This window comes from Tympanuchus pallidicinctus, unplaced genomic scaffold (genome assembly GCF_026119805.1).
Source record: "Tympanuchus pallidicinctus isolate F22 unplaced genomic scaffold, pur_lepc_1.0 scaffold1, whole genome shotgun sequence".
Classification (NCBI taxonomy): domain Eukaryota; kingdom Metazoa; phylum Chordata; class Aves; order Galliformes; family Phasianidae; genus Tympanuchus; species Tympanuchus pallidicinctus.
This window is the reverse complement of record NW_026294618.1, coordinates 64,346,000-64,369,247: the sequence shown is the minus strand read 5'-3', so window position 1 is coordinate 64,369,247 and position 23,248 is coordinate 64,346,000. Positions and strand designations below refer to the sequence as shown.

Here is a 23,248-nt window from a genome sequence, read left to right as displayed (position 1 = left end):
CTCTGTTCTTCCTTTTCCCAAATGGGATAACTCACTGCTACTGTTTTCACCTAAAACATGCCTGCAGTGTGAAACAGAAATCATGCTTAGAGGTAGATAATTCATCTTCTCAGCACAAGGCTGGAGATCAGAGGTGTTGTCTGTCTGTGGCGGTTCCCCTTACCCTTGGGGATGACCTTTGTTCTGGGAGAGATGCTACATAGGAGGATCTATAGCACATGGATAAGAGCAGAGACCTTCAAGTTCTCACTCCTACCCACAGAAACATGGGGGGGGAGAGACAAAAAAGAGAAAAAAAAGAACAGTTATTTTCTGCAATCCACCCCTCCACACAGCTGTGTTTCTGTTTCATCATTCTCTGTAATACTCAAAAGATATGAAATCATGCTGTCCTCATAGGGTAGTATTTGGTACCTTTTTAAAACCTGGATGCATAGTGAAGTACTGAGCTCTGAGAAATGATGCTGTCTTAGTGTTTCATTCGGCTGGCATCATTTGCTTTCCGTATCTCCTTATGTGCTCTAATATTGATTTCTGGTCAAATAACCACTTAGAAAAAGACACTGCGGCCCTGATGTACATATATGCTTGAATGGCAGCTGGAGGTACTTACTGTCTCACAGTTACATGAGACTGACTGGGACAAGATGATAAAGGGGAAAACCCAGTAGCCTTTCCTCTACTGACTGTTGGAGTCCTTTTTGACACTGTTATAGGACTCCTACAGGACTCCCAAACCCTAGTGATGAAGCAAAGTCCTTACAGTTGCAGTTTAATGTTGGGGGGGAGGAGGTAGGGAGGGGGAGTTAATCTTATGAAGCTGTACCCTATCTAGGGATCATCACTACTCCTACAGACTTTAGACTGGGTCACTGGGAGTGCCTCTTTGAGTCCTTCAAGCTGCAGCAGAAAGCTGAAGAGCAGCTTTCCTTTGCTGATGATCTGAACTGTTTGAAAGTAATGGGCATTCATTTTTTTCCTGACCACTTTTGTTTTCAGGCTCAGACTGGAAAGCAACCTGGCTTTCCCGCATCTTTCCAAGCCTCTGGACTGTCTGTATCTGACCTGGAAATGAACAATGACCCTGAGCAAGCTCATTTGTTTGAGCTAACTGTTAGGACACCTGGCTTCTCCCAGAGAAACTGGGAGGATCCAGCATGAATAAACAAGCTGAGTCATTTACATGCTCACTGAGAGCAGGCTCCCAACCCCATCACTGTCCCCTTGCACTGGAGAGAGAGAGGGTTGTTGGGAGGAGCTCACATTTACACTGAGCATGCATGCACATAAGAGGCACTTTCCAGCCAGGTACAGCTCAGCCTTATTCTGCTACTTCCCTTTTCCTCTCTCAGTCCTTCCCTTTCACCTCTTTTCCTCCTGTTCAGACAGGGCCTGCCTGCTTCCCAGTTCTTCCTGTGGGAAGGGTTCTCAGACACCCAGCATAACAGGGAAGCTCATAGGATGCTATCACTTTTGTGGATATTTACCAGTACTTTTGTGTGGTGTGAACCATTAATGCCTCCCCCAGGGGAACCTCCATCCATTTGGTGAAGCTATAGGAGTGGTGCAGCTCAGCCTTACGGATGATTGTTAGAATCAGAGAAGTCAGTGCAGTAGAAAGGCAAGAGAGTAATGTATCAGCAGAGGGACTAGCATGGATAGAAATGGCAGTACAAAGGAAAAGTACTCACCCATCTCCAAAGATCCAGGCTTGCAAGAAAGAGTCCACAAGGGAAAGATGTCCAACCAAAGATCCTTCTAGAGTGGCAGTCAGCCCTTAAACAAGGTCTAAGAGAGGTGCAGCCAGGCTCCACCCCTTCCAGTCGCACAGCTCAATTGCCTTCACCTGTGCTCCTAGGGCTGACCTTTCCCCAGGTGTTCAATCAGTGGTTCAGGCCATGACTCAACAGTTACCATACAGTGATGCAAAAACATCTTCACCATTGCTGAGAAGAGGGATCCAAAAGTAAGGGAGACTGTGGTTGCTGGAGTGGCATTTTGTCAGGAACCCCGGCTTGTATTGCCATGTCTGGTGGGATGACTGTGGAGAAGTAAATAAGCAAATGGAAGAGACAGTGTCTCTGGCATGCCCAGTCTTCTGGAATGGGCTGGAGCAATTGATTGCTCACCTGGTGGTCATCAGGGACTCCCTAGGGTGGAAGTGATGCAGCTGGAGGCTGTACATCTGCATAAATTTTACAAATTCATGCCAGAACTTCTACATGTTATCCTTATCCATTGTGGGAATGGGAGTTACCTCTTGAGTAACCATCTGGAGCTTGACACCAGTGTTGCTATGAAGAATAAGTACATATTCCAAAGCTGACCTCTGTAATAAATTGCTTCTTATTTTTCGTACCACTGGTAAATGCACTCAGTATGTGCATCAGGCTGAAAAATAAGCCAGGACTATGACTTAATTGTACTAAATCATGAAGTACCTGTCATTTCCACTTTGTTGTGTTGGTTGTTTTGTCAACAGTCTGCAAAGCTTTCACCTTCGTAGTGATCCAAGTCTAGAAGTTGTGTACCTGTAACTTGGATGAAGAGAGAGCTTAACAATGTCAGTTGAAAAGTGTTTAGCCTCTTAGTTGTGTGTGTTTCGAAGCCTACATGTTCTCCTGCTCCGCTGGTTTTGTAAATCTCAGAACAGAAAAGCACACCATGATACACTGGTAATGCACAGCGATATGTTCCCATTCCATAAGCTCTTGGAAATGACCTGGGCTGCTGGAGCTGCTCTTGCAGATCTTCAGCCCATGGCCAAGAGATGCTGTAGCCTCATCCTGTTCTTTGTTGGGAGCAGAACTGCCACAGCCCTGTAGCATCTCCAGGACAATGTCCATGGAATTGGACACTGCCAAAGAAGAAGGGCTGAGCCCAAAGGCCAAGAAGCTCCCAGTGATTACATCTGCATTGGCTTTTCTTTAGGTGAAGGGTTCCTTTCTGCTCCCTGATCACATCTGAGTCACCCTGGCCCAGGGGCAGCAAGTGAGGTGAAAACAAGAAGACCAAACACAAATACTGCTTTATGAAGGCCTTTGAAACAGAACACAGCCAGGAGAGTTTTCCTAGAATCCCTGGAAACTTAGTGCTGTGATTTTGCTCACCTTTGGACTCACATTTTTTCCATGAGTGCACAAATAACACAGTGAGTAACTACAAAAAGGAAAACCGAACAGTGCAGAACATAAAGTTCCAGGAAAGTATGTGCTTAACCCATGTTTATACAAAGCACCACGAAAGCAAAGTTTTGGTGTATGCTCTGTTTTGCTGACTGAGAAAAAGAAACAAGTATATGTATATTTTTCAATTCTTTTATTCATTTTGGAGCATTTTTGACACAGGAGTTATTGTTGTTCATTGGACAGTTATGACAGATTTGGAAACAAATCACACCTATGTGTCTAGAGGGACAATGTGGTGTTAGATTGGCTGCAATCCACTCGCTTATGAACCCTCCCAGAAAATCTGTGAGCTTGCTTGTGATCATGAACAATGTGTGGGCTTTTATGGGACTGCCTTGGTAGTAAAGCACAGCAGGTGTATATACTTACAGAACTAAGAACTCTATAGAAAACTCATCTATTTTTGAAAAAAATAAAAAAATAAAAAAAAGAAATAAAAAAAAAAAGGAAATTTTTATTTAAGGGACCTGAAAACAATGTTGTTTAAAGGCAGAAAAAGCAGAAAGATTTTAGATTGTTTTTGTAAGTTTTAATTGTAAGGGAATTGTATAGGAAAAATTGTTCCAGTAGTCCTATTGAAACCATTATAAAAATCATGGCAAGCCCTTCTGCTTCAGAAAAGTATGAACGGCACTGGTTGAGTAGCTTGTTGAAGTTGCAACCCCTTCAGCACTGGTGTTTGTGGAGCCCTTGCACTAAATTCAGCACCAATCAGGGGCTTTCTGTGATCCTACAGCTCACAGCAAGTGTTCGTTGGGATGTGTGGGAGCAGGGGCAAAGCTGGGGAGTTAGAGCCCTGCTTATAGAAACATACAGCCATGACTAGCTGTTCACAGACCCGCTCTGCAGCCAACGAATAAATTCCCATGATAACTAAATGCTGAATATACGTGTTCCTGTTGGCTTAAATTTCACTTCTGCCACAACAACATTCCTGTCAGTGGAGTCGATGAAGTTGTTCACTGGGCCTCTTGTGTTTATCCTTGATGTCTTTCCCTTAGCTTCGTATTTAGGTTTTTCTAACATCTCTTTTTAGCTACTACCCTCTGATACACATTTGTTCCTCAGGAAATAATAGGCTCCTTGTCCTGAGGAGGACCTCACTTTCACCCACAAGCACTGTCAGCAGTGTGTTTATACAGCATTTTGGAATTTACACAGTGGTTTGGAAAATGTGTAGGCATTCAGATGATTGTTCTTACAACCGCATATATGTGTTGTGCAAATATTTGAGGTGCACAACATGTGTAACAGATGAAGTTCAATTTCTATTACTCTTATCTGTTACTCCTAACCAGAAAAGCCCTCAGCCTGAGCCTCAGCTGAGATGTAAGTGGTGCTTACATCCACTCTGGGCTTGCTGGGGCTGCCAGCGGACACCACATGCATGGGAGAAGAGCCCAAAGCTTCCCCACAGGTGGCACCCAGCCACGGGTGCGGCTGCTGGCTGTGCCCAGGCTCTGAGGTCTAGGCTGGACACATCTCACATTTCTCCATCCAGGCCTGACCACATCTCCGGTTTCCAGGTCCAGGCCTGGCCATTTCTCATGCCAGTGCCTGGGGCTGTGCTTTGGCCATGGAGACAAGGGGCAGACAGTATAAAGCCAGTTAAAAGGCTCTTTCCTCTGATATAGGCAGAGGTAATGGAGGTTTTAAAAACTGACTCCTTAAGTAGTTGTTAATCTGCCTCTATGCCCTTATTCAAGAGAGAGCAATTTTTTTTAAACAAAAGGAAATTCTTTCTGTGGGATCTGCTACCTGCTCTCCCTGGTGAGAATGGGTCTGATGTCCCTCTCAGGGGCACATGCCCAGAGGAAATCTCCAGAGATTTGAAGTCTGCTGCACTATTTTCTGCCGCTAATTCTTTACAACAGTGCACTATGTAGTCAAACCAGCCCCTTTAGACCACATGGTCCATGTGTTTGTTTAATTTGCTGATACCAACAGTTTCCTAAAATTAACCACTCAAATCTCTATGCACAGTTGTTTGGTTTTTTTTTTCCTTCTCATTTCTTTGTATCATCTTTCAAAGGAGCTGCAAAGGGTCTGGCACTCAGACAGCAAACCTGTGCAACAGATTAGGTGGTCAGCTCATGTTACACCTGGTGGAGAGAATAATAGTGCTGAAGGCAAAGTAATACAGGGAAGAAAGTGGTGTTTTCTAATTCATGATCTCTCATGGTCTTTTCATTTGTTCAGCAGATACTGAACAGCCACTGTACTCTTTCATCCTTCTGAGGTAGGCTTTTGCTCTGGCATACGTTTTTTCCAGCATCCAGCCCCTGAGGCATGTTCGGTAATTGAGGATCTTCTGCCTGCAGAAGTACTAAAAATGGAGTCTCCTTAAGAAGCCAGCATTTGAGAAAGATTCCCCCAAATCAGTTTCTGTTCATTAATATTTTCTGACTATAAATAAACTTAGGTTTCACTCCTGAACACTCCTTTCACACTTGAACATGTGCTTAATGTAAATGCTTTTGCAGACCTGATTGACCATATTTCTGAAATCAAAGCTTGAAATGACAAAGGTTATTTGCAAGAAATGGCTCAGTTGCCATTAATTACCTTGATATATTATAGCTGCTTCAGAGAGAGTCAGCTTTGTAGGACATTTGTCTGTCTCTTGAAGTAAAATTATGTATGGAAAACATGAAAGCTGTTGTTTTTTTTAACTGACATTCCACTTTTCCTACAACTGGCCAAGTGAAAAATACTGTCTGGAAAGATGCAACACTAATGCTATTTGGAACAAGGTGCATTACACTCTTCTTTACTGTGACTCAGACATCAGGTCTTTAGGAAAAAATATACTTTTTTTTTTTTCCTTTGGTGATTAAAAACAAACCACTGAAAATGAACATTCTATAGAAACAGAAACATTTCCTCTATGAGTGAAAAAAGAAACAAATGAGAAAAAACCAAAGACTCCTTGACCCTAAATTTTCCATGGTGCGCTAATACAGGAATCAAAATGAATGCTAGCAGATGGGGAGTGGAAAACTTTGCTGCTGCTAACACTGAGGTGATACTGCTGCACTTAAATGCAAAAGTACATTTCTATTTTGCTCAGCATTGCCTGCACTTTTAGGATTCCTCCCCAAGGCATCTACATGAGTTTGGTCATTTGCTTGGTCATTGATCAAATAGAAACTTGGAAATACTCTTTCTATATTCTTCTCTCTCTCCAAACTTGTCTGTTTCTTCAGACAAGTACAGTTCTGTATGACCAAGATCAACTCTCAGTATTTGAACAATAAATAAAAGCATCCTGCCAGGCTAGTGTTCAATAAGATACTTACACGCCTATTTAAATCCATCAGTGAAGCACTGAGCCGCGAGATTAATGACATTCACATGCTTAGTTCCATTCGCTTTAATGGTGTTTAAATACACTCTGAAAAACAGATGCACACTTCAGGATTCTCAGAAGAGTTATGGCTTACCTGGGAATTCATAAGCCTGGGAACTAGGACTGACCTGGTCACCAGGTAGTTTGTCTTCTGTCAGCAGAAATGATTCATGTCTGCTAACATGGAAGGGTGGTGGTCAGTCCCACACAACAAACAATGTACATGGAATGGAGTGGGTGGGACACTGAGCAGCTTGCTTTGGAGATCTGTGTTGGGTGAACTTCTGGGTGGAGACCTTATTTGACATTGAAATTGAGGCAAAGGCATTGCTGGGAACCACTTGGCACTTTTCCCAATAATGTTGGTTGAAAGGCTGTGCTGTTAACTACAAACTTCTTCAGTTCAAACCTAAACTGAGAATTATTTCAGGGTATCAGAATACACTATCTCAGGCAATAATAATTTTGTTTTTGGAGAAGGCTAGGAAACATCCCTTGCACCCCCAGAGTAGCAGTCCTCCCTGTATGCTGATGGACATCCTCACACGGGCAATGAAGTTTTGCCATTTTTCAGTAGCTGAGGATACTGCCTGAAGGGAATTGAATGAACGCACATAAGGAAGGTGAAGGGTTTTTCATGCAAAAGGAACCTTACTTTTACCAAATTTTCAATTAAAAACAAAAGGGGGTGGGAAATGGAGAGATGAGGGGAAATTGCCCGCTGATTGCAAATACAAATGGAGAGTCCAAAGAAAACAGACTTTACAAGAGGGTTATGGAGAGGTTACCATAAAGTTTTCTTCACCTTTTGACTCATCCTGTGAGTCACTCCAAGATAACACTGAGCAGAGGATTGTCATATGGGAAACTAAGTAAAGGCAGCTCTTCTCAGAAATAAATAAACACTGTACCCAGAGAAAATTAGAGAAATGTAAAGTTGATCTCTCTTTCCCTCATATCATTCATTTTTGAGCTTCTGGGCCTTGCTTTTGGTACTTGAAATGCTGTGGGAAAAAAAACCAATCCTAGCCCTGAGCTCACAACCTGATAAGTAAAATGAATTAAAGAATTATGGAAGATTATAACAACATCCCCCTGTCCTTTACCACCTACTATTCATTGTCTATGTAACCATCCTCTCTCCACTTGGGTTCCATCAAGCAGCAATCAACTTCTGTGGAAAGATTCCCATGACCTGCAAGTGAGTTTCTAGTGGGCCAACTGAAATCAGTGGCAATCTTCTCTTGGTGTCTGTGATGGGTTCCATCCCATATTTTGCTGCTGACATGAGAACTTTTGTGTTGAATGATTGCACAGGTAAGCCTCTGAGCTAACGATAACCTATGCTCATATTTGGGTTTACAGAAATCACATACAGAACTTTGGAAGGCACAATAGAGCAGAGCTAAAACTGACTACTTTCCAGGTGGGTTTTGAGAACATGTACTGTGCTATAAAATCTGTACTTTTTTCCAGTTTTTAAAGAGTATAAATGCATAATACCATTGTGACCCTCCAAGAGCCTGAAGTGGTGATTGTGATTGGATAGCCCTAATGAAGTAATAGCCTACAGAATAAGCATGCGTGTTAAAATGTCTTGAGATGTTGCTGACACGCGTTTGGCTACGTTTTTACCTGATCCATTGGACCCCGATGCACTATTTTGGTAATGAAGAATCCAGTGCCAAAAGATCAGATTCCTGTCATTTAGGAAAAAAATACATTTGCCTGCTAACTGATGGCTCAGATTTCCAGTGACTGTCACTGCCTATCCCAGCAGGAGCAGGGAGTGAATGTGTACAGCCAAATGCTATGAAGATAAGCCATGAGGAAATAGTGAGGCTTACCACACAAAAGTATTTTTGGAACACCACTTCTGTATGAAGCATCTGTGATAATGAACCCAGACAAAAAAATCAGCTAGTAAATGCAAGCAGATGGTATTTCCAGATGCTCCCAGTAATTTCTGTAACACAGCATCACAGTAGTCAGCCCACTGTAGCTATGCTGCCAATTGAGGAATGGGTGACATATAAGGATAAGAAATGATCTGAGATTATTTTTAGCAATGCTTATTTTCTCTTACAAAGTCTCTAGGTTTATCTATGCTGACACTATCGTTTGAATAATTTTATTTTTATTGATTTTGCTTGGAGAGTCTTCTACTTTTTCTCACAATAAAATTGGCATTCATCACCGTGGAAAGAGGGACTGTATGAGTAAGAGCCCACCAGTGCAAACCTAAATGACTTCCCTCTCCTATCACCTCCCCTCCCTTCCAACCCCTTTGGTATATCCCTCCTTCCTTCCAGAACCCTGACAGCCATCACACTGCACACTTGATATGACACCAGCTGCCATCACGCCATCAAATCTGTCTCTGTGTTAAACTCATTTCTTTAGTTTTCGTCTTCTACATCATCTGTTTAGGCAGTGCTTCTATGAGACATATATCAGTGTCTGAAACAAGGAAACTTTCTTACTGCTTGGCAAAACTTTGTTAAACAAAAAATAATCACAATAATGGTAATAAAAACAGTGATTATAACTACTGCAGCAGCAAAGGATTAACCAGGTTATTCATCACTTATTTCACTGTGCAGTGAATACAGTTGCTTGGAAAAATGAATGACACAAATCTTTTATCAGCAGCCAGGCTAGTGAGGAGAAGGCATGCAAAGGACTGTGGTATGTGAATGTCATAGTAATTGTCCATACAGGTACTCTTAGAGCATGGTAGACAAAGTAGTACCTTCTAGTATAGTTCGGGAAGGAAAAAGAGAAATGTCTAAGAGAAATGCAACTACGCTGCAATTCCTGTAGATAAGTATAGGGCCAGCATCACTGTTCAGACAGACCTCTTGCCCTACAGCAATGTCACCATGTGTGTCAGGCCAAAGTCTGCAATCCTACTGCACAGCTTCAGATCAGATTGTGGTGTCATTATTTGCACACCTCAATGCCAGAACCCCTCAGAAGTCTGGGGGATGACATCTTGAATGACACATGACTGATAGGTGAGCATGTGTTTTATTTTCAAAATAATTTTGCGATTTCAAAATGAAACAACAGACAAGCTTTTAAAAATTTGACTACTTCCCCTCCTCTTCCATCTCTAAATGTTCTTGCTTTCTTGTTTTGACAGGAGAGGAATGAGATAGTGTCCTCCCCAGACCTGATGGGGCAATCTTATCCTCAGTGTGAGGCCATCTCCCACAGCAGGTGTTTATCATACTGAATTGATGGAATGTCATGGTCAAGGCTGGCTCTTTGATATGTGAAAGTGAAGAAGAACCCAACCAAAATACCACAAACCCAAAGGAAATATATTGTGTTTTGCTGTCAACAGCCTGACAGTAGCTAAGGCCCCATTTCCCCTGTGGGCTATCAAAGAGTAACTTGATCAAGGCACATGAGATAAATGAAGATGACGGTCATGCTGGGACTGGAAACGTGCCTCCAGCAGTGGCAGCAGTGTGTATGTTTGCAAGGGGAATTACAAGGGTCTTACTCAATGTCTGGAGGTGCAGCTTGCTGCTTCAAATGGCTGCTGTAAACAAGCGTGAACATGCTAGGACCTTGCTGTCACAGTTCCTGACAGTAGTGAGAAACTGGGACCTGCCCTACAAACAAAATCTCATGAAGTACACTGAGAATAACTTTGCTTTGGGAAAACCTAAGAGGCTTTAATTACTTTCTGTAGCTAAAAAAAAAAAAAAAGTTGAAAACACAAATCTGCTTGAAACTTGAAACTTTTAATAAAAAAAACTACCAAAGAGCAGAGAAAATTTTCTCACTATTGTTTTCCTTACCAGGACCCCAAGAAATGGGATCTGGTCTGCTCCAAGCTCCTGTCTGGTCTGTCTAGGCATGATAGTATGTGGCACTTATCAGCTATTCTGGGGTTATAATTTTTCTCCAGCAAAAATTCTGTTCTACACTCAATACAAGGTTGGTCAGTGCCCACGTGCATCTGCAAAGCAGTTTGGTTTTTAACAAAACAGCATTTTTGACCAAAAAAGGTTTTTCTTTTCTGAAAAGCATTTCCTTTGTTCAGGTGCTTTTGCACTGCACCCAAATGTCCATGGTGCCAATTGATTTGCTAGTGTTTAAATGCTCTACATTTTTCCATTAAATATCTGAAAAAAATGTGCTTAAAACTTATGAAGCAGAAGGCAGACCCTGTTCTTGTAGTCAGGTAAACCTATAGATGAGACCTGGTTTGAAACTTTTAATGACGGTTTTTTTATTTTATATCCAGATACTGGCCTTGATGTTGAAAACATTTTGCAAAAGTATTTTTGATGGGATAACTCCTTAGGCACTGAGAGAAAAAAGTATGATAAGGAGATGGAAGTTACGATTGTGTTCTGCTTTGTGAGAGCATTTGTTCTTCTTCCCAGTCTGGGTCAAAAACAGCTTTACACTCCTGTGTACATTTGCCATGTAGCAGTATTATTTATTGCTGAATCTGATAACAGCACAAGCCAGGTGTTCTGTTCTTAGCAGATCCTTGAGAAATCTTTGGAACAGACTACAAAAAAAGTGTCAGAGCCCATGTAAACTTTCTGGAAGCCTTCATCTTCAATGTTAGGTCCAATTCATTTTATGCCAGACCTGACTCTATCTTTTTGGGTGCCATAGGCATTTTCTCTGATGATATACAGGTGCCTCATAGTTTTCCTGTGGCTTTCAGCACTTGGAAGGCTGTGGGATTCCCTGGCTTAGGGAATTTCAGCTAACACCAACAGCAAGAAAACGGCTCAGGTTGCTGCCATTAGACTTTGTAGACTCTGGAGGTGAGCAGTGGCAGACAGCACCTGGAGGTACGCACTCCCAGTGGGTTACTCACAGAAAGCCATGTCTTGGATCACAGAGACATGCAGATGCAGAAATGATGGCTGCACTCTGCACTCAACTAGCTGATGTCTGGTGCTGAAACAGGATTGACAGACAGGACCACCTCTGTTGGGTTTAACCCCTATGCCTCACTCTGTTATGAGAGTCCATTTGGAGGAGATCTGCAAAGCAACAGTGATTCGAAACAGCTGTAAACAAAGGAACAAAGGTCCACTCCATTCCCCTGTCTGTGATCCCCTTCCCCTTCTCCCTGCCTGCAAAGCAAAGGGATTGGCTACTTGGGGTCTGGAGACTCTGCTGAGAGCGTGTGAAATAGGCTTTAGCTGGATTACATGGAAAAGTGGAGCCGAGCCCACACTTGGCATGATGCATGTATCGAGATAAGCCTTTCTCCTCTGCCAGGAACCAATTTACTACAGCTAAGTGCTGTGACTACATAGCAAGCCAATCCCTTTGTAAGAGCTCATCATGCATTTCTTTCAGCAACCCCAGAAAATCCTCAATAGTGTCATTGCTGCACATGTGCCACTTTTCTGAGGGAGTTTCTCTGATCATCCCCTCTGGAAAGCCAGGAAGACAAGTGGTAGAAATTCAAGGTCCCACAACCAGTCTTGCCTCATCCAAGGAGGAAAGGAAGGTGAAGGGGCTGTGTGTCAGTTGCCACTGCACTCCTGTGCCACTGCAGAGCTCTCACATTCAGATTGAGAAAATGGGCTTTTGGGAGAGGAAGAGTGCTCCCTCCCTCATGTGAGGCTGCAGGGAATGCAGACATCCACAGCAGGGGCATGATGTCTTTATTCACATCAGATGATGCTGTACCCTTTAGGTTTCCCAGTTTGGGGAATCTCAAACCTTTATCACAGAAACAACATGAGCATTTCCTAGCTCTATAGCCTACTTGTAAGATCATTTATTTCACTCTGTTTTAGGACCAGTGAACTTCAGAATAGTGACAGCAGCTAACTTACATTAACCAGCATGTTATTAATATAATATAATATGTAATATTTATTATTCTATTTATATAATAGAATCATAGAATGCCTTGGGTTGGAAGGGACCTCAAGGATCATAAAGCTCCAACCTCTCTGCTGCATGCAGGGCCACCAGCCTCCAGATCTAATACTAAACCAGGCTGCCCAGGGCCCCATCCAATCTGGGCAATATTGTATTGTTTTTGTCCTCCCTCCTGCTGGTAGTAAGAGTTTTAACCTTGTTGGGAACAAAAATAAACTAATTAATCTATCCCTCATGTAGTAACAATGCTATCATGAAAACATTAAGTCTGATGGTATTTTTTTTCTCTCTCATACAATATTAGATATCCCAATCTACATTTTCACTGATCTAATTGTTTAGAAATCCTGAGAGCAGTCTGTAGGTATATATATATGCTTTTTAGAATTTGTGCTTTCTCTACTAGAGAGGAAGATGTCTCCCTAGATCTGCTTCAAAGATTCAGAGAGAGCAGAGTGCTCTTTTCACAAACATTATTATTTAAAATTCTGTTCACCAGGAAAGAAAAAGTAAATGATCCACATTTTGCAGCACATACACTGCAACTCTGAGTATCCTTTCTCTGGAATGAAACTAGGAAACGGTATAATTCTTTTCATACAGAAGTATGAATGTACAACTTTCATATAGGGGATTTCATTGTGCATTGCAAGTGTCAGCTGCTTAAGACACACAGTTCAAGTAGGTATAATTTATCATTTTCCACAATATTTATTACAGTGATCATTTGAATGGAACCCAGGTGTTAAGGGGGAGAAATCCTTCCTCTTCTGCAGGCAGCACGCCCTCACCCTCAGGGAGAAAAAATCTTTTCAAAGTGATTCCCAGGTATTCATTTCCTCAGCCTGTGATTAGTTTTCCTAATCTTTCTCAATCCAGAGTTATGGCCCTTTGCAATTATATAGCTTGTTGTGTACCTGAGTTCTGAAGATATAGATGATGAAACTAAAAATCTACCCTCACCCCAGGCTTCAGTGACACTGTTTCACAGCTTTGTTGCTATCACTGCTTGTGATGCATTCCAGTTATGAAAAAGTGATGATAGCTCTGCCACATACTCTCTTTTACCAGTAAACATAATTCCTAGAATCCTGGTAAGCATTCTGGATGTTTTTTTCATATGTTCACAGAAACCTTTGCATCCTTCCTGTTACATGAGTATAATGGGAACAAGAGATTTATCAATCTATCAAAGGGATTTTGGACTTGGAGAGTTATCGGCATCAGGTCTGTTGAGCACACTGGATCCCATTAGATCAAGGATTCCAGTATGATTGTTCTCAGTGCAAACATATTGTGGGCAGCTGACTGATTAGAAATAAAAAGTGGAACTATCTTTTTTCTCCTTCAAAAGGATTGGTGAACTAGTGTGCAAGCTGTAGTTTGATGCATGGAAATCTGCATGGCTACAGCAATTCCTAAGCTAAGGCATAAAATTTTATTGTCTGTGCAAAATCTTAATGAGTAGTGCAAAGGCATGAATGATCTTTCATTCTTACAAGTGGTCTGAGAAGAATCTGAGATTTCAAAAGACTTTGGGATGGTATTTATGTCAAAGAGAAAGCATTTTCATTTACAATGAGAAATGGCCACCCTTGTTGGGTCAGTACTTGCAGCACATTTATTTTTGAACAGCAACACCCCAGAAACGTTGGAAAAGTCTATCATGCACCTATATGTGTTAGTGCATCATTGTCACAGAGAAAAGTCCAAAAGCTGCTATCAAAACTTCTGACTGTTCAAGCAGCAGGCAGATGTGGGAAATGGAATGTATCCTTTTGCACACACTTTTGCCAACACACCTGCTCTCTCTGCTCTCTTGCTCTCTCTGAGCAAGACTCTCAACTTCGAATTCATGAGCATCTCTGAAGCCACTAAACGTGACAAACTTAAGGCATCTTTCCATGAGGTTGCAGCTTCTTAATGTTTCACTCCTGAAGAATTTTTGTATAACCCCACATTATTACATGCAACATCTATAGCTATTTCCTTCCGAACTGAGCACTGAGCTTAATAAAACAGGTTTTATTTATAAAACCAATGAGAAAAAAAGGGACTTTCTTTGTCAGAATAAAGCCAGAGATAATGACAATAAAATGGTATTTGCTATTTTTACCTCAGAGAGACAGTAATTTTTTCTTTTTCTTTTTTTTTCCCCTCATAGACAAACCAATAGCAAAAGCATTCAAAGATGTGGAAACAGAAAGAGAGCACAGCAACTTATATTCCTTTTACCAATAGTTCTTTTAAGAGTGGGAGCAAGATAGTTCTGATTAGATTGAACATTGCACCCATATTTGATTTTAGTGTTGATTTTATTGTTTTTAGTGGGGCAAATTTTGTACTTCTTTTAACAAGAAATCTCTTTAAAGCCAAAGTTTTCTTATGTGACTAGATCTAGACTTCTTTTAAAGTGAACACTGAGCAATCCTGATATTAAATCTGCACATCCCATATCCCAAGAAGTTCTAGTGCAGTAAGTTATGGTCTAAAAATCCATTACTGTTAATTGATAGTAAAATGCAACTTACAAAACTTGCCAAGACTAATATGAAGTATCGGAGGTTGAGCTATTTGTTATCACCATTTTTTAATCATCTTGTTACCATAAACTGAAATCTGTTTTTATGTAATCTCTGGAATAATAAAGTTTTCTGTTATTTGACCCCTGCTATATTAAATAGAAGTGGGATAACATCAGATTTTGAATTATGTCTGAGCAAGGGAATGGGGATTTGGGAACAATTACAAAATACGTACATTGAATGAATGTATATAAATACGTTTTCCAGAGTTTTATTTTTTTAACTGATTTCCAGGTCTTCTGTCTTTAATAAATGCTTATATTTTGCTGTAATTCTCCCTATGAGATCATCTGCATTTGAACCAAAGTACTGAAATGTCTTTTGACCAAGATGACTATTTTTGAAATAGCTTTACAGAGTACATTGGCAGAAGCATGTTCTTAACTTCAGTTTTGGCACAGTAGCAGATTCATTGAGAGGAAAGAAGGAGAAAAGTTTCCACACCAGTGTTGGCAAAAGTTATCAGTGCACTATGAGAGAACCATGCCAGAGCATCTCCTCCCAAGGGGTAGGAGCTCTGCTTCATGCAGAGCTTTGGTGCTTGCCTGGCTCCATGTTTTTCTGCTGGAGGGTGGCTTGGTCTCCACTCCCTAAAAGAAGGCATTGAAAATGGATTATTTTGGCTCTGTTGCAACATATACAGTTTCTGCCCAATGATAGACTAAGGGAGAAAAAATAGAAAGATTAGGTAACCTGTCTAAGAGAGATTTAGGAAGTCTCCAATTGATAAACAACCAGCTGAAATTCGTAAAATGAAAGAGAGAGAGTAGCTGCAATGTGAGACTTGAGCTTGTACAGTCTATGTGGCTGTCGGGGTAAAGATAATGGTGTGGCATAAGTCTTATTAGGAGCAGTTGAGGGAACTGGGATTGTTCAGTCTGGAGAAGAGGAAGCTCAGGGCAGACCTTATAGATTTCTATAATTACCTGAAACTGTGTTGTGGTGAGATGGACGTTAGTCTCCTCTCCCACTAACTAGAGAAGGACAAGAGAGAATAGCCTCAAGCCACAGGGGAGATTCAAGTTGGATGTCAGGAAAAATTTCTTCTCCAAAAGAGGGGTCAGGAGCTGGAATGGGCTGCCTAGGGAGGTGATGAAGTCACCGTCTCTGGAGATGTTGAAGAAACATTTAGATGTTGTACGGAAGGACATGGTTTAGTGAGAAATATCTGCAGTAGGTGAATGGTTGGACTGGAGGGACTTGGAGGTCTTTTCCAACCTTGATGATTCTATGATTCTATGATCTCTAAATCGCTACAGATTATACCTTTCTCTTTCTCTAAAAATATTATGCAGCAGTAAGTTTCATCCATATGAGGGGCTGTCACTTGTGTCTTTATACTTTAAAATACAGTGGAAAGTGTTCTGCTGGGAGTGTTAGATGCTAGTGGGAAGGGAGCTGCACCACAGGCTGCTCTACCTTATGGATAGACATGTGGAATTAACTGTAACAAGCAGCCCAGCAATTCAAATACTGCTGTTCAAAGCACATATTGAAGCAAACCAGCTTTTCTTGTCAGAAACACTCATGGATCAGCCCCTATCTGGCTAGGCTTAAGGCTGATGTGGCAAAGGAGAGATTTATTCAGAGGTGATGAGAAATAGTGCTGTGGAACCTTTTTCTTTCAGGCCCAGAGCTGCCCAGAAAATTGCTCCCAGCAGTAACAGGGAGAACTGGCAAACCTCTGCTGACACATCTGCCATCTTTCTTCCACATCTTTATGCAGAGGGATATCCATAGATTCCAATCTACATTTGGAAAGGACAAGAGTAAATCTTACAAACTGATTTCAAAAGGTATTTCACTGTTAGGTGCTACATTTGTGACTCATTTACACATTTCCTAAAATAAATCCTATGGTATGGCTTATATGCAGGTCATCTCAGCTTCAAAATATGTTTCAAAATCCTGTATTTACCTGTGTATGGATTGAAAAGAAAGTATTGTGAGTAGTAATTTCTCTCCAGACTATTCAGGACTGAAAAAAAAAAAAAAAAAAAAAAAAAAAAAAAGCTTTGTGAAAATATCTGTCTTTTTGTATGTTGTCTTCTGTTGATACAGAAGACTCAAATTTGGGGCACTATGTGCAAAGACGTATATGCCAATAATTGCCATCTGCAAAACAGCAGATTGTCCCAAAGCTTTGATCCATCCTTGAGACTCATCTTACTCCTCAATTCTATGAGTAACTATGCATCTCACACGGCGCTACATGATGGAGAAAAGAGAGGCACAGGTTGTCCCATATGCTGCAATTCTGGAGGCAGGTACTGATCAGTGTGTGGGAATCCATAATCGCAACTGCAATCCCCTGAGGAGACACGGGCAGAGAAGAAAGTGCAAGAGTGAACCTAACTCTGGGCCCTCTGGAAGATGATGAGCCGAGATAGAGGTGACCATGGAAAGGGAGGAACTTGTGGAACTTTAAGGAACTTGTGGAGTGAGAGTCCTGTTGTTACTCCACAGAGTATGGGCAGACAGGCAATAAAAATCTGGAAGTAGTAGAGGAGCAAGCGGCCTGTAAAGGGCACTGCCTTCCCTCAGAAGAGCTTGTGCTGGCAGGTCAGCAAGCATATTCAAGTTTCCCATCTCCTGAATGGTGAGCTTTGATTTTGTGCTTGTTAGGGCTTAGTACTGGTTAACAAGGGAAAAACAGGCCAGAATTACACAGCTTTATTACCTGTTGTGAAAATACGCAACACAGGCTATTTTTCATTCTTTCTGCTTGGAAACATCTTGGACAAAACCTCTTTAATTTAGACAGCATCTCCATTCCTCAGGAATCCTGTGACAAGAAGGACCATCTCTCGTGCTCTCATGAGACCAGAGGCTAGGGAACAATGTTTTAAAGCTTTAGATTGTCATTTGTTCAATCAAATATCTATTCATTCTTTTGTATCTCTACAGTGACCATAGCAAATCTTAGAGATGTGGAGATCTTTCCAGATTAGCAGCTACAAGTGTGATTCCTTCCTTTCTGCTGTGCTTCATTCTCCTTTGGCTTTGTGGCACAACATCTTACGGAAGCAGACTTGTCAAAGCAGATCATTGTTATCTTGTTCCAACAAATATGTAACACGACCATTCTCCCACCATTTTGTTAATTCTAGTTCTGGTATGAAAACTAAAAACTGTAGCTTTTTCATAGAAGAAATCACCAGAAAGTTTACTCTAGGGATTCTTGAAATGGTTCAAGAAAAATTGAGTCTATTTCTTGACTGAACTGGTCAGTACTTAACTAGAAAAAGACATTAGGAAGAACTTTGCAGCATTATGGACAGTGAAGCAGATAGAACAGATTTCCTGGTGAGTCCATATATTTTCCATCAATGTAGGAAGAAGTTACACAAAAAGCAGTCAGGAATTACGCAGTTCTTCCTACTCAAGGGTAGGGCAATAGAGTGGATGGTCATTCTGTTCTCTGTCTGCAAGAGGACAAATGTTCAGCCAGAAACAAATAGGACAGCGATTTCATGTGTTGTTCTCATCAATGATCTCATTGCAGAAAAGGTCCTGAATAATCAAGAGGATTATTTAAATGACTGTTAAACATAACTTTTAAGTAGCTGAGCTAAGTCAGTAAGTATTCATTGAAGGTTGCTAGTTGCACTTTGTGTGATGAAATCCTCAGGGATACTTTGCTCACATGCTTAATTAGGCACCCTAACTGCTAAATAGGCTTTTGAGTGCACTGAGTCAAAAAACCTGCATCATGGAGAAGTTAGAAGGGTGTTAGGGCCATATTTTATTAAGTGAGCCCAAAGTTTATGTAAGTGTCCAGCTAGTCTGAAGGAGCAATTCATCAGGTTTTCCCTTTGCCTCTGTCCTATATCCTCATGTGAAGGAAAAAAAAAAAAAGCTGATGTGATCCAGATGGGTTGAGCAGACTAGGCAGATTATCCAGATTATCCCTTTGGATGCTGCTTGCCTGCTTTTACTTCTCGGTCAAAAAATCAACTGGCACACCCAGTCACATGCAGAAAAGAAGGCAAATGTATGTAGGGCAGTTATATTTGAACATTTTTTCTGAAATAAAAATGTGTACGTTAGGTGACCTTTGTAGGTAAACATGATGATTGAACATTAACAGTGATACCTAGAAAAGTAAGGTTTTGTGAATTGCTATTATCTTAAATATAAGACATAAAAAATAGCTTTAAAATATTTATGGGTAGCTTATTTTCTATTTCCTTTGTTGAACCTTTCAATCAAAATGACATACAATCTAAGAAGGCTGCTGCCTGAAAGAATCTTTGCGTGCAAATTTCATATGGCCCCACACTTCAGATTTTATCTTGCTTCATGTGCTATTTAAGCTGCTTTCTGGAACCAAGCGTTTTTTCTTATATCACATCTAAGAAATGTTGATCAACTAGAAAGGCAGACATTCCTTTTTTATTATTTATACACTGACAAAAGTTATGCCTTTAACTTAGGGGCAAGAAACCAGCTTTTGATTTTTCCTGATGAAGCAAACCCTATTTTAGCTATTGACACTTATTTTAAAGTGCCAGTAGAATCATAGAACTATCATGATTTGCAATGATTAAGCTGTCATCTTCTTCACAAAGTCTGGTTTAGACAGTTGAACTTCCCGTTGACAAACCTCTGTAGCTTTTGTTGGAGCTACAGCATTTCACAGCAGTAAGGGATGTCAAAGAAATCCAGTAAACACTTTGTGCCTGTACTTGAAGGCCTGCCTTACAATGGGTTAAACCTTGAGAACCTGAGGTTCTTCAGCATTACACCAACTTGACTAGGTGTGTTTGTCCCTGAGTCCACACCACATCACATTGCTGGGTGTGGGCAGAGAGGTTCCTCCTAGAAGGCTGCCTGAACAGGCTGTAGGAAAATTACATGGACTGCTCGAGTTAAACACTGGGAGCAGTGGATCACTGAACAATCTGCACAAGGGCTCTGGAGACACACTAACACTGCAGAGCTGGCATGTTTTCTCCAGGGAAGGGCCTGGACAGCTGAGCGCCGTCAACTTGCACAGCCATGAGGTAGGTCTTTAGAAGTTGTGCAGCCCCGAGCAGCATCCAGGGCCTCATATGGGCAAGGAGGGACTATCAGGTCTTAAACACATTTTAAAGCACATGAACAATCCCACTGACTTGCAGTTAGCATATATGGAGGTGCTAACTACATGGAAACCCACATAGCCCTGTTGGACTCACTGCAGTTCAGCTTGCAGCATACTGCTTTCCAAGCAATGAGATAAGAGGGGAAACAGTGCATCATTGATACCGTTACTAGTTAATATCATAACTTGGCTGGCTTCGGCATCACGCACCGGTTGTGTTGCCCTGCCTGCACACTCAGCAGTTTGCAGGAGTGTTGCTGAAACAAGAGACCAATGTGGTGATTTTGTTTAAAACAAGCCTGCTGGCTAGAGCAAAAGCTGATCTCTCCTCTCCCTCCCATTTGTCTTTCAGCTGGAGGGAACCATGCCAGTCAGTATGTTGTAGATTATTCAGATCCTGGCAGGAAAAGTCAAAATCAAAAGGCAAGTGAATGGGGGTGGGAAGGAAAGGCTTTGAATCAAATGTACTCTTTATTCTTTTTATTGGGTGCCAAGAGCTCTGAGTGATGCGTGTGGAAGCTGTAAGCACTTGAAACCCTCTCCTCAGAGTCATCCAGACCACTCTCTAGGCCATGCAATATGATGAGTGGGAGTCTCATCCCCTCCCTTATATACGTGAAGCTAATCTAAACCTAAGTCAGTCACCTCAAGTCTACTGGGGAGAAAAACTTCCTTCACATGCAGTTCTACTTGCCTTAGAAAATCTGGATGCCCACTGGCTATAGAAGGAGTGTTGGGTGCCTTCATCAGTTTCAAACCACTGAACTTTGAAATGTCTGAAGTTAATATGAAAATTCCCTAATTAAATTCTGAAAGAAAAATATGAGTAAACATACTGGATGAGACCTAGAATCCACCTACTCAGATGGACTAATGCATGCCTCTCTCCAACAGTAGGTGGCTGGAAAGGACACAGAAGTAGAAGAAGACTATAGAATACTTTCAGGCATTAGTAATTTCTTATGTGGGGATTTCATACCACCAAAGAACCTCAGTCTAATTTTTTTTTTTTTTGGAGGAATTATATCCAGTAACTTCCAGTCCAAAACAGAAAATTTTTCATTCCAACTTTGCTTTCAAATATTTATATGCAACATCAATTCAGAGGTTGCATGCTCTGAACACAGCCTGCTAGAAATATTTAGGCTCATGAATGTCTGAAAACTGCCTAATTTAATGGAGATACATCATATGTGGAGATTTTCTTGTGTAGGTACAGATATAAGCTAGTAAATGGACATTTAGGATTGCCTGAACTTGTCACTTTATGTTTCCTTCTGCATCTCATCTGCACCCCCTGTGCCACTCTATCACAGTGTGGGTCTCCTGTAGCTCTGCATTGTATCTATGAGTCCTGTGCAGTTTTCTCACATGCTTTGTAGCATCTCTGATGGCATCAGAAGATATTTGTGTTTTGGAACTGAAACCTGCTGGTTAGCTGAAATGTTATCAAGGTGCTGATTGCCATTTCAGGTCCACGAGCTAAAATGGGACCTTAAAAGCATAGTGCATATAGAGAGATTTTCACTACAAACTAGATTCTATTACAAGTGCCCACCACTTTCTCCTCATTGTTGGATATGATGCAGTAATGAGAATGTAAAGCCCCATCTTTCCTTTTGGCTTCTTTGTTTTTTAAGATTAACTAGGAAATTAAGATAAGAGTTGCACAGTTAAAAACAACAGCAAACGGAAAGATGTGTAGCAAAAAAGGCTTCAAGTAGTAATGTTAGCCTGACTAGGCTGCTTAATAAGGTCACTTCCAGCCATTCAATGCACAGATGCACCCCATTCATTCTAATTTAAAGGAGACATGAATTTTATCTTGCATGATCCCTGTCTTTCCTGTCCAGTTTAATAAATAACTCCATATTTTAATGCTTACATACAATGCACATTTACCAGCTGCGCACTGCAATTTTCACACTGCATGACTCCACACTGGTGTTTCAAGCTTTGCACTTTCTAGTGTGAGGAGATTTCAACTCCTTCACCTAAGCTCTGTGCTAAAATTTTCAGTGGGTATGAGAGGTATCTCCTGCACCACATTCCTCTGTCTGCAATACTTCTCCATGCCGAAGAGTCTGAGGGCTGAAGCCAGCAGAGATAGGAGGCAGCCAGTATCTCCTTGAGGTCCAGTCCTGAGCACAGTTATTCCCAGACTGCACTCTCAGCAGTTCCATCTTCCTCTTCCATCATGTAGAGAGGTGGATCAACTGGGACTCTGTGAGGGGTGAATTTCCTGTCCTAGTTTCTAATCTGCCTCCCAGCACTGACGTGATCCATCACAGTGCTAGCCCACAGTAGCATGAAGGAAGCCCTACAGATCTGATTCTTTCATATCTAAAGGACAACTGAGCTGCTAGTTCCAGTTATATGAACCATCACCACCCAAAAAGCTCAGTTAAAAGGGTAAACATTTTCCTCTTATTACCTACAAGAGTCAATACTGAAGGTGTAGAAGGTTTGCTTGCCAGAACTCCTTAAATTTTAGTTCAAACCCAGATGTGGGCTTTGTTTCTCTTTATTTACCAAATATTCTTGGAATTTACCTTCTCACTTACTTTTTTTTTTTCTTATCTTCCTTTCCTTTTCATCCTTGTGAAGATTCTAAAGTCTAGTTTTATTGGTTAGGATCTAGAATCCACATTTTTTGTTGGATGAATTTCTTCAAGCTGACATTATACTCAGGAGGATCATTTAAAGGTAGTTCATTCAATGCAAGAGAGCATGCCCTCTGACACAGAAGGTGATGCGTCACGTTCCCAAAGAGAACTGCCAGATTAGCACAAGCTGATGCTCTATTTATCTGAGAGAGCTTCTCTTTTGTAAGCTGAGGATGTTTAAGTGCATCATAAATATATGCATGTTATAAACATTCAGACATCTGCTGTGAAAAACACAAGTACATTGAAAGTGATCCCAATATGTTCAGGATTCTGTTTCCATATCATCCAAGAGTCTTCAAAACAAGGACCTGTGTACAACACTCTTCTGCAATATCCAGACTTGATGTCTGGAACTGAGAAGTTGATCCACCATGATCATTCCAACATGCTAATTAATTAGCCTTCATTGAACAAAAAACAACAATTCTTTTAACTTTACAGGCTCACTCATCTGGAGCTCTCTCTCTTTTTGTTTAAGTCTTCTTGCCAAGAGT

General features: G+C 41.1%; 1 long non-coding RNA gene across 1 annotated transcript; it reads left to right on the top strand.

Annotated features, from left to right (window-relative positions):
* The first annotated feature begins 1,229 nt into the window (after window positions 1–1,229).
* Window positions 1,230–10,034, top strand: LOC128082090 (uncharacterized). Its single transcript, XR_008207546.1, has 3 exons — window positions 1,230–1,308; window positions 7,903–7,963; window positions 9,683–10,034. It is a non-coding gene; the product is annotated as an uncharacterized LOC128082090 (long non-coding RNA).
* The last annotated feature ends 13,214 nt before the right edge of the window (window positions 10,035–23,248 follow it).